At 46.5% G+C, this 15,399-nt stretch overlaps 1 protein-coding gene across 1 annotated transcript in view; it reads left to right on the top strand.

Annotated features, from left to right (window-relative positions):
* The window catches only part of BCR (BCR activator of RhoGEF and GTPase), a 419,493-nt gene that overhangs the window by 331,285 nt on the left and 72,809 nt on the right, over positions 1 to 15,399 (top strand). The gene's annotated exons all lie outside the window — the stretch shown is intronic.

The following is a 15,399-nucleotide window of genomic DNA, read 5'->3' as shown; positions in this document are numbered from 1 at the left end:
TTTATTAATTGCTCATTACACTAGACAGCCCCTTCACAAGATCTCAGGGTGAGTAATCCTAAGCATACAGCCTAGACACAGATAGAAAACTATATCACACTATCTTATGGACAGAGTAAATACCGTTTTAGGTTTTTGCTGTTGCCATTCCCATCACTACAAGCTTTATAGGTGCACATGGCGTTTTTCTTTTAGTATTGATAATGTAGCATTTTTGACGATTGGACATTGAGGCCCTTCTGTAAGGCCATTGGAAGTGGAGGCCATTTGATTGAATTATAGGACGTGACCAACTTTCAGACCATCGCCTTTGAAGGTTATTAGACCATTGGAACGTTGGAAACTTCGTTTAAGACAATGAAGAGGCTGAGGGGCTGATTATGGCTGGTATAAGCCTTCTGCTCTAACATTCCAATGATTTTCTTTCTGTTCCTCCATTTTTCATTTGGAACATCCTATCCGCAATGGGCAAAATGTTCTAATAGCCTTATAACCGTTCTGCCTCTGGCTGTAGCAGTTGTTAAAGGCTCCCTCCCTCCTTATAGGCCCTTGCCTGAGGCTCAGTCTAATGGCTCTGGTTCAGGGCCTTTAACATCCGATCTAACCCTCTGCAGCAGGCTATAAGGCTATATTAATACATTTGTACCAACGAACTCATTCATTGCCACCTATCAATCAGTCTCTTCTCAAAGTTTCCAGATCAGTGGGAAAGGAAGCTCATTGATTGAATCAGTCCGGCTGAGAGCTCTTTGAAGAACTGGAAAAGTGATTTGAGATCGTGGGACAGGCAAGCTCTTTGATCTGATTTTTGCAGATGGAGATCCTTTGCCTAAATGATTGGGAGGGGAAACCCTGTGCTTAGATTATTGGAAATGTGTGCCTTTAAACTGGAAATGGAGGCAGGATTGATTAGATCACTGTAGTGAAGACCCGCTATGTTTGGAAATAGAGGCACGCTTTGATTTGATCATTGGATGGTTCAACCTTTTGATTAGATCACTGCACATGGAATCCTTTTTTTTTTTTTTTTAATATTTTTATTGAGTTCTTGCAAACAAAAAGCAACACATCTTGGTATCAAGTTCCGCAGGAAATCAGCCCATCAGTACGGCACATTTAATACATGGAATCCTTTTGGTTGTCTTGTTAGAAGAGGAGTAGCTGAGATTGCATCATTGGACAGGGAAGCCCTTTGAATGTGCCTCAGAAACTGAGAGCACGTATTTTGGATCATTGAGAGTGATGCCTCATTGAATGGAAATGGAGAACCACTGATTGGGTATTTTAAAGGGCAGGCCCTTATTTTGGATCATTGGATGTGACTGTCCTTAGATTGGATTATTGGACCAGGTAGCCCCTTGCTTAGATCATTGAAAGTGTTGTTGTTTTCATAAGATCATTGGAGCCGGTTGACTGAGTCATTGAAAGTGGAGGCTCAGTACATGTATCATTGGAGGTTAAAGCCCTTTGATTGAAAGGGAGGGCCTTTGAATGGAACTTTGGAAGTAAAGACCGTTCATTTGGGTTATTGCAAATGTGTGACGTTTAGGTAGCTCATTGGGCGTGCAGCCTATATTATTCATTAAGTGGAAGTCTTCTGAGGGACCAGTAGAAATTGAAACTCTTTTTTGGCGAAATACCTGGAGACAAGCTCGATCATGGGGTGGTTTCACAAGGATATTATTTTGTGGTTTAAGTTCGTTTACATGACTATGCTGCTGGATTGAGACCTATGAGAATCATAAGCTCATAGAGTTTCAAGGTTTTCAGAATTGCTGCTGCTTCTTTACTGAAATATGCAAAAAGAACAGTTGATGGACAGAGTGCAGAACAATGTCATACATTCACCCCAGTACAGAGATCTGGGCCTATATCCATCGTTTTTTTTGCTCACCATGCCATTCCAGTTTGAACCCATCCATTTACAAATCAGTCTTGACCCTGCACCCAATGGGAACAGTCCAGCCCCAACTGCCAGGCCAGGTCCTCCATGGACTGGAAACAAGCATCCTAGGGCTCGGTTTCAGGATTTCTGTCCTTCAATTGGTCTTTTTGCAATTGCTTCCGCACTCTAAGTGCGCCGGGTATGCCCAGACGTGGGTCCTGGGCTCACCGTGCCACTGGATTCAAGCTATCCTGGTTGATGAGGGGGTGAAACCCTGATATGGTCCTGGGATGCTTGTACCGGGTCCAGGGAGGACCTGGCTTGGCAGTTCCGGCTGGACTGTTCCCATGAGGCACTGGGTCAAGACTGATTTGCATATGGCCAGGTCTAAACTGGGGTGGCGAAGTGAACTAAAGAATGATGGATTTAACACACATCTCTTTACTGGAGGTGAATGTTTTGATTTGTTCTGCATTCCGTCCATCAATTGTGTGTCTTTTGTTTACTAAATATAGGTACAAAGGTCAGCTTATGGAGCTATATCTAATAACGATGGGTGTTGATAGAAGCAGGAAGCACACACATTGGATCTGCTGCCAAATCCACTTGGTACCATATTCACATTATTTGCTTGTCAGGGAACCTCAGAATTATCGCTTTTAGCTCATGCTGCAATTGAACACTGAGGCCCAAGGTTCTAGACTGAAGTAATTCTGAATTCGAGTGGAAATAGAGTATATGCGGCATGTGTAGCTGTAGGTAATATGCTGTGCAGACCACCATCTAACGTTTGGCCCGGTGCATTGAAAGTTATTTTTCTTCAAATAAATAATTTGGCTTTTTCAAAGTGAATCCTTGTCCCTACCTTGAAGCCCACAGTGCACCAGGACGCAGACTCCACCTTAGATCGCCATCAAACTCGGACTTGCGCGGGCACGCTTTGAGTGTTTATTGTTGTAAACCAAAGAAAGCTTTTGAAGTTATACAACTGGAATAAGGATGACTTTCTTAAACGGCATTGAGTAATCTTAAACTACCAAACAAAACTGACTGTGTTGAGGTCCTGTGATTGCAGATGCCAAGATCAGGTCATATGGGAATGACTCTTTTGGGGGAGAGGGTATGGAAAGTACTCTGCGCTACTATCATCCCTCTTGCAATAGCAAGTTTTCCTGGGTCAGACAAATATGATGTCCCTCTGTTAACTTAGGGTCTACAACAGACCTACCTGTTCTTTGTCTAACTCCTTTGGATCCAAGAAAATAATTTTGCCACCAATAGGACAGGAGTTAGGTGCACTCTGCAGAGATGCAGCACTAGGACCCTACCTAGTCTTTGTCCAGCATACCAGGCATCGAGGGCAAGGACCCTCTGATACACTGAAGGAGCATTGGAAGCTGAGTTCTATTTCTGATAGATATGCCTAACCGCCGATTCTTCACCTTAGAATACTTCCCATGTGCCAGACTGTATCAGGAAACTTTTCATAGCAGTACTCCAGCATGAAGCTATGTGGTGTTGTCTGGCTCCACACTACCCTGGAATTGAAGGAATGTAGACGCATATAAGAACCACGACTGCACCCTTATGTTAGCTACTTTCTTACTGTGTCTTCCGACCCATATCCGGAGCTCTGCTTCCTGCTTTGTCTGTTTTCCTGTAATTTCTCCTGTGCCGATGTCCAGATTGGGGCCTGAACCAACTTCGGCCTGAACCCGACTGATGTTGTGCTACAAAATAAGGAAAGGGCAATCAGTTGTCATACCGTCTGACTCTAACCCAATGCTTCTCCTATGATGCACCTACCAATAATGCCTCCATTATGTCTTTGCTTCTGACTCCGATCGGGGGCACCTCAAGATGATATTGATGATGGCTTGCTTGCCCCTCATTATACACATGATGACTTATACATTGGTTTACAGAAAGTCAATGGGCTTGACACCTTGCCTGAGGAGGCAGAGCTTGACTCGCCACTTGGGCCACCAATGGATGATAGTGCCTCATTTGCAGAGTTGACAGTGGTGACGTATGGATACCTGCTGGGCAGGGGTGGTCATCTGGGGAAAGTGGCAGTCAGCAGATTCTGCTCTCCAGTAGAGGGCAGTTTGCACATCAGTCTGCTGGAGTTTTGGGTCATCCACTCGAATCTGCACTTACATTTGTGGAGGTTGAGCATCGACAATTGTCTGTATTTGATCTGTCGTCTAAAGTTGTGGATGATATCCTTGCTGCCATGTGCCCTTCCACATAATGCATTTATGCTGGGCGCTGTGACAAATTTGTGGTCCGGTATCCTGTTCGCAAGGATGACTCCTTTGAAGCAAAGCTGTGAGACATCTTTTTGTTTGTTCTATCTTTGACTCCAGCAAGGCCTGACCGTGGGCACTGTTTAAAGTTATTTGTCTGCCCTTTCGGACTTTCCATGTTTGCTGGATCCACCATGGTTGTTTAAATCACCTGTTGTGTTGAAATGTATTAATGGTGTGACACACATGTTCCATCCCTAAAGGTTTGTGATGCCACAGTGGGACTTTAACTTAGTATTGACGTTTCTCTTGTGGGCCTCCTTTGAACTACTGCATAGCTGCTCGTCAAGTCTCCCGACCTTAAGACTGTCTTCCTCATTGCGTTTATATCAGCTCATCGCATGAATGAATTTCAGGCACTTTCAGTGCAGCTGCCCTACACCACCTTTTGTCAGAAGAAGTTAATGTTGAGGACTCTGGCAGCATTCTTTGTAAAAGTCATGACTTCCTTCCACCTTAGCCAGTGCATCACTCTACCAACGTTCTTTGCTCCCCCTTCAAATAGGAGATGCTCTATCGACTGGACTATTGATCATAACACGGCCCTGGTGGACAATAAGCTTTTTGTAGGGTTCTCTTGAGCAAAGAAATGAAATTCTCTGCAGAAGAGGATCGTGTGAGATCGATAATGCTGTTCATTAAAATTCTTACTCACTATCTGAGAAACATCTGACCAGGGCTACGGCTCCCCCCCTTGCATTTTCTCGTGGAGTGCCTCTCAGTGACATCTGTCAGGCTGAGATGTGTGTGTCCATGCATACGTTCATGAAGCACTACTGCCTTACAGCCAGATTCGCCAGGAAGGACATTTCACCTGCTTAGTCCTTCAAGTCGATCTCGTCCACTCCACGTGGGAGGGTGCAGTGTGGTAACTTTTCTAAGGTGAAGAATCTGTGGTTAAAAGTATTCCTCAGAAGATCAAGTTATTTACCTTGGGTAATACTTTTTCTGGTGGATATTCTTTCTGTCTGCAGGATCCACACTGTCCTCTTTCCTCCCTGTTCTGTAGAGTGGCTCCTTCATAACATCTCAAGAAAGCCCCAGGTTAGTATTCGGCATAGTAAATTGGTCACGCTCCGCGATGGCGCAGAAAATATAGAGAAGAAACTGGATTCTGTGCATTGGGTGGCAATTAGATGCTGCTCACTGCCGTGCCGTAGTATGGTCAGCGTGGAGCCACCTCGCGGTGTGAGAAAGCACTAGTATGAAAAGAAATTCTAGTTCCAGTATGGCGCCTGGAGAGTATTTTAAAGTGAGAAATCAGATGTTAGAGTAGCTACCAAAAAGAGCATTACCAAAGGTAAGTCATCTTTTATCTCCCAAATAATCTGAATCTGGAGCAGCTGAATCTTCAGGGGTCTCAACGAACCTCACACACCTAGAACTAAGACCATGCCAACAAATCCCGCACACCTAGGACCAAGACCACAACTCAGCTTTCAGGGGTTAACAAAGAGGACAGGTTGCAACACCCTACTGCCTTTGAAAAACATTACACCTCCACACACTGAGAATCCTCCCACCTGCAATTGACCTAAAAAGGAGTCTCACCTCCACAGAAAGAGCCAGCTCTGATAGTACCATATCTCAAAAACAGACTCCATAAAAAGTCGATGGCATCCACTGTACTCTAGTCCAGTTGACACGAAAGGCATCCTAAATACTGGAGAAAAATTGAAGAAATGATTATTGGAGATGATTGTACCAGTTTGTACTTTGGCACCAAAAGTGGCTTCAAAACTGAGCAAAAGACAAAAGGTAATCAGAATGTTCTTAATTTCTAAGAAAAGGAATGCAGACACTGCACTAAGATTACCACCACAATTAGTAAATTCAGGATCAGATTAAGACCCTCTGCTGACCCTCCAATGATCAAGAACCTTGGTCAATGGACCACCAGAAAGATGCATGGCACGATTACAGACTTTATGCTGTAGACGACACAGCCCTAGAACAAAGCAAGTAAAGGCATCTCAACTTGATGATACCTCTACCACTCATACCATTATTATAAGGGCCGTACCGCATCACAGAGTGGAATAGAATGGCTTCCTTGTGGATACTTGATCTAAAATGGAAAAGAGCACCCAGTTCCTACCAGTTCTAAAGACCATGGTTAAGTGTTCCACAGTAAACTTTAAGGGACCAGTGAAGGTTAGAGTGGTAGTGGCACTATTTGGAAAGAAATGAAACCTATGCAACTTGACTTATTGCTCGTCCACGGGCATGTTCCTTCAAATTCTCTTGTAATGCATACAGCTAGAAAAAAGGCACTTATGCAGGGTAGAAAATAAAATAAAAAGATTGATGTGAACAAAAAACGCATAGAGCTGGGGCAGCAATACAGTGATGTAGTGTCTATTCCGCTAGCTTGCTCGCAAGTTATGACAGGAGTCTATGAGAAGAGATAGAAGAACTGATGCCTACAAAAAAAGGTCTAGAGGGGAAACACATGTTCGAAGCATATGAGCTGCAGATTGCACACTATGCATAGAACGCCATCTGGTGTTGGGCCCGGATGTTTGCACTTGTTTTTGTCTTGAAAAGTCTTTGGAAGTCACGAGGTATGCGACTCCTCCTTTGGATCATAGTGCGCATGGGTATCGGCTCCATCCTTGTTTTTTTTCCGCCATCGGGCTCGGATGTGTTCTCGCGTTCCAGTTCGGAACCGTTAACGGTTTTCTCTTTCGACGCGCAATCCTTCCCTTCTCTACGGTATTGTTTCAATCACATTTTCCCAATCCACGCGACCCTTCAACTTCGAAGTCTTCGATTTCGGTCGTCGACGAAGGCCTTCGGGCCTACCTGGGGCTCATCTCCAGCTCATGGAAAGGACACCATTCAAAAAGTGTCCTCGATGTGGGTCGAAGTTTCCCCACACTGACCTGCATGAGGTGTGTAACCTCTGCCTCTCACCGGAGCACAAGGCCAGAGACTGTCCAGCTTGCGCTTCCGTCCGCTCCAAGAAGACGATCCGGGACCGACGAGCTAGAAGAACAATGGCTCGCTCGTCATCTCCGATCCCCGACCACATCTTCCAAGAAGGCGTCGATGTTCCGGAGCAAGGTCGGGTCGAAGGAGTCATTATCAGCACTTCCGAAGCAGATGACTCCGACGTCGAGGACATCACTCCAGCTCAGAGGGTCGTGAGTCCAGACGTCGACCCCGACCCAAGTCCCCCCCCCCCCCCACCCCTCGACACTATCAAAAAAGGCTTTGGTACCACCTTCACCTTCGGGCCCAGGTGCACACCGAGACACTGCTTCCCATGCCCCGCCTTCTGGCCCGGTAAAGAAGCCTACTAAGCCTTTAGGTGCCTTTAGGTGACTCAGGCTCAAGTCAGCCTACACTCGGTGCTGAAAAACATACTCGGGCACCGAAAAAGAAGACTTCCTCTTCCTCATCAACACCGACCGCTGCTTCGACTTCTAAGCACTCGGCGTCGAAGGCTAGTACCGGTTCCTCGGCACCGACAACACCCTCGGAGCCGATCAAAAACGCCCACCAAAGGGCCCCGACTCCCATTCTTCGAAGCCAAAGACCGCAGAACCGAAAAAACAACAACAGGTTCCATCGGACAAAGACACTACAAAACTGCACGGTTCCAAACCTAGAACCGCTACCGAGTCGACGCCGAAAAAACTTACGGCACCAAAGCCGTCGACTCCGAAGGATCTGCCTCCCAAAGAAGAACTGTTTCGTCCAGATTCTACCCAAAAGACTCTTGTGAAGGATCCTAAGACTGGTCACTTAATGCTTAGTATCAAGAAAAGACCCCTAGAAGCGCCTGCACCGGCACCACCACCGAAAAAGAGAGACTTTGCTACCTCTCCATTAAGAATCCCTTCTCCTCTTCCCCCACCACACCACTCTCCTACACCATCACCTACCCCAGTAGATGATGATGATGATAACACCTCAGATGATGCAGGGGGAGGTGCGACGATCAACCCCTAGGGGACCCTACCCCTACTGGCTCCCCAGACCCCTGGGATGATTACAGTGTCCCAGACGTCCCTTACACCCCACAAGATGACATCTACCCCTCCAGGCCTTCCCCTCCTGAGGACAATATCTGCTTCAACCAGCTCCTTCACAGAGCTGCCCAGTACCACGGGGTTGCCCTTCATACAGACGCAGTTGAGGAAGATTTTCTCATGGACACTTTCAACACCACACAAAGGTCCACCTCAATTTTACCCATGCTTAAAGGGGTCATTAAGCATGCACCAGAGATCTTTAAAGACCCCGTCAGGGCTCGAGTCATCAACCCGAGAATAGAAAGAAAGTATAAGGCTGCTCCTACTGATCCAGCATACATTAAGGCCCGCACCACTATACTCCTTGATAGTCTCTAATGCAAAGAAGAGAGCCAATTCCCAAACCTCAGCTGACGCACCACCACCAGATAAGAAATCTAAACTCCTGGATGCCTCTGGCAAACGTACAGCGTCACAGGCAGCAAACATATGGCGCATTACTAATACCCAAGCGCTCTTAGCCAGGTATGACAGGGCACATTATGATGAACTTGAGTCCATAATGCAGCACCTCCCTGACGGGTATAAAAACAGGGCCAATGAACTAATAAAGGAAGGTAAAACCATCACTAACACCTCCATCCGTTCTGCCTTAGATGTGGCAGATACCGCCTCAAGGGCAATAAACACCAGTGTCCTTTTGCGTGGGCATGTCTGGTTACGCATCTCATGTTTTAAACCTGGAGTCCAGAGTTCCACACTCAATCAGCCATTCGATGAGCAACACCTATTTGGCCCCAATGTGGACGTATCACTTGAGAAAATGAAAAAGGATACAGACACAGCCAAATCTATTGGAGCCTTGCAGTCGCAAGCGCCCAGACGGTCCTTTTGTCGCTCATCCTTCAGAAGCACCCACAGAGGTTACTCCTCTGATAGCCCCTCCACTTCTGACAAGGCTCCCACCCAATCCACCTTTACTAGAGGTTACCAAAGGGGAGTAAAGTGCACTGTGATTGCCAGGGCCTATAGATAAAATGCTGTTGGTGGGCTGCAGCACTGGATTGTGCCACCCACACAAACAGCCCGTAAAGTGTAACTCTGGCCTGCCATTGCAGAGCCTGTGCGCAGCCTGGGGCTACCATGTCGACTTGCACACACTTGCAAGTCCCTAAACCTTCCATTTCCTACATGTTAGTCACCCCTAAGGTAGGCCCAAGGTACCCCTGTGGGCAGGGTGCATTGTATGTAAAAGGTAGGACATGCCCTGGTGTGTGTGGCATGTCCGGCTAGTGAATTGCAGCCTGATTCGTTTTTCACTATTGCAAAGCTACCTGTTCTCCATAGGCCAGAATGGGAAGTTGGATTATTACATCCTATAATCCTAACTGACCGAGGGAACATGGTAGAAATTCGAGTTTAGTATGCCTGAACTCAGAATGATAAAATACGTCTTTTAGTGAAGTTGGTTTTAACATTCTGAGTTTGAAAATACCACTTTTAGAAAGTATGTATTTTCTTGTCTGACCATCCAAACCTGCCTCTGCTAGGTTGTGTATTCCTTGTCTGGAGTTTGAGTGACAGGGGCTGGGGAATTCCCAGAGTCCGGGCGAGTCAGCACAGGGCTGAATAGAGAGAGCTCCATGTAGATGGGTGGGAGGAGTCGCACCGGGGACCTGAATAGGGCACGGTGCTTCCCTCCCCAATGCTGGCTCCACCTCCTGTGGTGCGTCTGATGTCTCTGCTCTGCACTGTGAAAGGAAAGAAGGAGTCATGTAAACAGAGTGCTCCAGGACTGACCAGAACTGGTTTGGACTAGGCAAAGGCCTCTCCGCCTTCAGAGAACAAAGAGAAACTTGGTATAAATATTGGGACCCCGACCCAAGAATTTTAGATCTCGCTGGAATCAAGGACCCTGCCAAGATAAAGAGCTGGAAAAGCTGCCAGGAGGAGTACTGCCCCTTTGCTGTGTTGTTGCTTTGTTGGGTTTGCCTGCAGCTGCTGCTTATGCCTTGGGCAGTGAAAGGACTGGACTGAACTTTCTCTACTTGTGCTGAGTATCTCCAAGGGCCTGAACCGAGCTTGCCTCCTGTTAAGAATTCTCAGGGACTGAAAAGACTTCACCAACCTCTGGGTACCGCTCCTGGAACCGCTGTTTCAGTTGCCACAGAGAAGAGGGAACCGCGACCGACTCTGTCAACCGACTCCGTCACTGGCCTTGTGTCCTGAAGGCACCGCAAGCCGCACCGACTCACCCTGCACCGTAAGCCTTGGTCTCACCGACTCCATCACCGAGCCGCTGCCTGCACCGCATCGAGAGACACCGCAACCTGCCTCGCTTCACTTCGCTGGCCTGGGCTCACCGACACCATCGCCAGTGTCACTTCCTGTGAACCGGCTCTGTCGCTCGCATCGCAACTTGCCAGCACCGCATCAAGCACCGCCTCGCCCTGCACTGCCCACCTTGGTCGCACCGACGCCGTCTGGACGATCGTCACCGAGCCGCTGCTCGCACCGCATCGAGAGGCACCGCACCGTGCACCGCTGCCACTTTGCACAGTAACAGCAATGGACGCCAAGATCGACTCGCACCGCCGTGTGGGTCACACTAAGAAAGGTACTGTGAACGAATCTGTCCCGCTGTTGCTGGCCCGTACCGACGCGGTCAGCTGGAACTGCGAGACTGTTGTTTTGAGCATCGTGGTAGGCTTGGACCGAGCTACCGACTTGTCCGAACTGTGTTTTTCAACGTATTTTGCAACTTAAAGACATTTTGAGAAGTAACTATTTCTGAAGTACTGTATTGTGGATATTTATCGTATTTGGTCTTGTTTATATGAAAATATTGGATATTTTTCTAAAACTGGTGTGGTGTCTATTTGTAGTGCTTACATTGTATTACTGTTGGTTTTGTGCAAATGCTTTACACACTGCCTCTAAGATGAGCCTGACTGCTCATGCCAAGCTACCAAGGGGGTGAGCAGGGGTTATTTTAGGAATGTAACTGTCCTGACTAGAGTGGTGGTTTCTGCCTGGCTTGGGTGCAAACCTTAGCCAACCAGAAATCCCATTTCTAACACATGGGCATCTTTCCTGTTTCTTACAAAGCTCCATCATTTCCCTGCTGGTGAAAAACAATCTGAGAATGGAGCCGATGCCCATGCGCACTATGATCCAAAGGAGGAGTCACATACCTAGTGACTTCAAAAGACTTTCCAAGATAAAAACAAGTGCAAACATCCGGGCCCAACACCAGATGGCGATCTATACATAGTGTGTAGATCTGCAGCTCTACATGCCAAGAACAGATGCATACTGGTAAGTAGCATATTCCTTCAAACTACTGCAACAGATACTGGTGGTCGCCGCTAGGAGGGGATACTGCTATACAGTCTATGCATAGTGTGTAATCTGCAGCTCATATGCCTCGAACGGAATATGCTACTTACCAGTATGCATCTGTTCTTGGCACGTAGAGCTGCAGATCTACACACGCCCACCCGCCTCACTGGCTACCTTTATCTGTTCCAGTATTATCTTACTTAGATACAGCACACATGGATATCTTTCCTGTTTCTCAGCTCCATCATTTCCCTGCTGGCGAAAAACAATCTGAGGATGGAGCCGATGCACTATGATCCAAAGGAGGAGTCACATACCTCGTGACTTCCAAAGACTTTCCAAGAAAAATACAAGTGCAAACATCCGGGCCCAACACCAGATGGCGATCTATGCATAGTGTGTAGATCTGCAGCTCTACATGCCAGGAACAGATGCATACTGGTAAGTAGCATATTCCGTCCAACGCTAGTATTTGGTGAGAATTAGATGCAGTGGGCATGACCTCAAGGCAAGTCAATTCATGTATTCTTTTGCAAAGACATACCTTGCTAAGCATTTCAGGATAGTAACCTGAATCCAGCAGTACCTTATTTGATTCGATGAACTTTCAATTTCAGGTTGATATGCTTAAAAAAAATAAAGGCACTGACACATCAAAGCAATGGGTGTCTAGAAGAAAAGCAGGATTGTGTAAACCCGCTCTATTTCAGAACCAGGTCACCTTACCTATAACAAGCAGTCATTTCCAGAAGGTCTGAAGTATACAAAAAAAAGTGATGGATGTAATGCTTAAATTGATCTAAGTCACTCAGGGTCACATCACACAGTTTATCATTATTTTACACATTTTGTGTTTATTTACTTTAGTGCAACATGTGTGCCCAGACATGGGCCCCATGCTCACCATGCCACTGGAACTAACCTGCACCCGACTGATCAGTTCCAATAAGGCCAAAACCAGTCTTGGGTTTTGTGGTCCAGACTGGGGAGGACCTGGCCTGGCAGTTCGGGCTGGACTGTTCCAATTGGAGCAGGTTCAAGATTGATTTTAATTTGGCTAGATTTAAACTGAGGTGGTACTGGGTCCAAAATAACAGTGGAGTGTGTTGTGGCCGAGTGGTTACCGGGATTAATTCAAGCATTCCATCCATCACGTTTTTGTGTACATCTTTCCAGAAGGTCCAAGGAAGCCAGGCAAGGAGAGTTTCCTAGAGCAATGGGCCTTCCGTGGCTAGAGGTGCACAAGTAAGAGTCCTCTCTATCACCAAGCATTCCACGTCCTCACATTCCGCTTGACCATCCAACGCCGGTTGAAATGAAAATTATATTTAGAAATTGCTAGATTGCCAGGGGGCGCCTTGGTGCTGTACCCCCTGTTGGGGGAAGGATGGGGTTCTACTTTTGTGATGATGGAGCCCAGTGTCGGGCATAACATCTAATGGTGGACCAGAAATACCTTGCTACTGGGCCGATCGTTTCACGTACCCTCAGATGCAGGTAACCACCAACACAGACGCGGCCAAGGCAGGAATGAGGAGCGCACATCGGCAGTCTCACTGTACAGGGTCAAGAGTCTGGATCAGAGCGACTCATGAGTGGTTAGCCCTTTGAGCTTTCCATAAAACACTTCACTACAAGATGGTCCTTTTTCAAATAAAAAATATAAACACCGTGAACTACATATAAAAAGAAGGAGGCACACATTATTCAAATCTGGCCGAGGTTGCCTAAATTATTTGGCTAAGCTATCAAATACACTTAACTGACAAAACCTCTGCCACAGGTGGACGAGGAATTTGCCAACTTCCCCAGCTCAACAAAGCAGGAATCGCACGACGGGGAGACCAACTCCCAAATTCTGTCAGTACTTCCACCATTGGAGGGTTCCCACGGTAGACTTGTTCACCTCAAGAACACAGAATGTCAAAGCTTCGGCTCCAGGTACCCACAGCCCCGGTCCATGAGCAATGGCATATAAATAAATTAGTCAGGAACATTTGCTTGCAGCCACTGATCCTGTACATAACACAGAAAATGCATCTGGCACTAACGACCCTAATTCCCATTACCCCGACAAAGGCATGGCAACAAAGGAACCCCCTGCGTCTAGAGGCATCCATTCATCCTCACAGATTACGACAACAGCGCCAGACCTTCACAGTCAACAATACATGCCGCTGTGTGTCCCAACTCCAGCTCACTCAATCTTGGACATTGGCACCTGAAATCTTAGGATTTGGGGATTTGCAGATTCTCGAGAAACATATACAAATTCTTATGGAGGCTAAAAAGCCTACGACTCATGCATGTTATGCGGCAAAATGGAAACCTATTATTGGGTACTATTCCACTTAGCACCTTGTTCTTCAATTAGTCATAGTAAAACATATTGTCTGTTTGCTGTTTCACTTACAAAAGTCTGGACTACCCTATTCTTCCAATTGAATGCACCTACAGCATACCTGCAAAATAGACATGAGACAATTTTTAAAATTCAGATGAGGAAAATGATTTAAAAGAAGGTTTAAAGAATGATCCCAACACCAAGCAAGACCCCTGTTCCGTCTCTGGACTTTCACATTGTCGTCCTCACGTGACTCCACATTCGACTCACTTCATGGGTGCACACTGTAGTTCAAATCTTAGAAAGCACTTTTTGTTTTAGGGACAAATACCTTTCTAGGAAAGGGTGTGACCTTCAAGGCTTGTCAGTTTAGAAGCATTCTGTGCAGGTTCCCAGAGACACTATTGTGCTTCGTACTCCTACCGTTTTTTTTGCCAGTACTAATTTCAGCCTTTATTTCCAACCAGACCATAAAATTGTCTCAATCGCTAGACAGAAAATAGTTGCACATTTTATTCCAGAGGCTTATGTGTATGGTCACCTTAAAATACCAACTAACAAAACATCACGTACCTGTGTTGACCTTCCTTGTTCCGCTAGGAAAACACATTTTCGTGTTGCTTTAGCAGAGCCACAGCTTGGCAGTGCTATTTCAAAAGCAAGCCTTGGGAAGAGGAGACACATTCAGCTATGTTATGCTAAAGCCAACCTCACACTGCATGCCATACCTATGCACAGCCTACGAGCACTGGAAACAGGCCGCAGTTCACACTACAACCTACAAGCACTGAAAAAAGCTGCAGTGCACACCTCAACCCGCCTACATAGATAGAGTGGTGCAGTGCACACCAGGAATTTTCAGCGTTACAAGAGTAGAGAAGTCCCACCACAACCTGGCAGCATTGAAAGAGCACACCAGTAATGAAACAGGCGATGAATGTATGCCACAACCTGCTAGCATTGCAAAGGACTCCAGTGCAATCACTCAGGGACATCTGAAGGGTTTTGGGGGCCCTGGGCCAAAGGTATTTTGGGGGCCCCTGTTCGGAACAGCTTTGAATTTATGATCCAATTTCAGCTCCTTTATGCCCTCTTTGGCCAGGTCACTGACTGTGCAAAAGCACACTGGTCCAAAGTCTAAGTGTGTTTATTTCTAATATTCAGGGCTAGTGAGGTGTGTTTTCAATACTGTAACACAGCAGCAGCTCAATAATATCACTGCAAATAATCTTTGTGACGCCCTCCCATTTCGCATGTGTGAGGTCCTACTTTTGATCGAAAAGAAACTTTTTTTTATGGATGTTGCATGAAACAAACACATTTCACTGTCAGAGACTCTCACACATCACCCACATTAAAAATAAATTCAAGGAAAAGGGTGGACTGCACCCATTCGTTGCAGATTACGGTAAACCTTGGAGTGATGGACAGTACAACACCTCACACAGCTGTGCCAGTGTGAGTGCTGGCTGGCAGCAACTGGTGTTCCCCGTACTGCTCTGCAAAGTACTGAGGTACCAACGGACAGAGCGGGCCTCT

This window comes from Triturus cristatus, chromosome 11, assembly GCF_964204655.1.
Source record: "Triturus cristatus chromosome 11, aTriCri1.1, whole genome shotgun sequence".
Taxonomy (NCBI): domain Eukaryota; kingdom Metazoa; phylum Chordata; class Amphibia; order Caudata; family Salamandridae; genus Triturus; species Triturus cristatus.
This window is presented reverse-complemented; position numbering and strand designations above follow the sequence as displayed.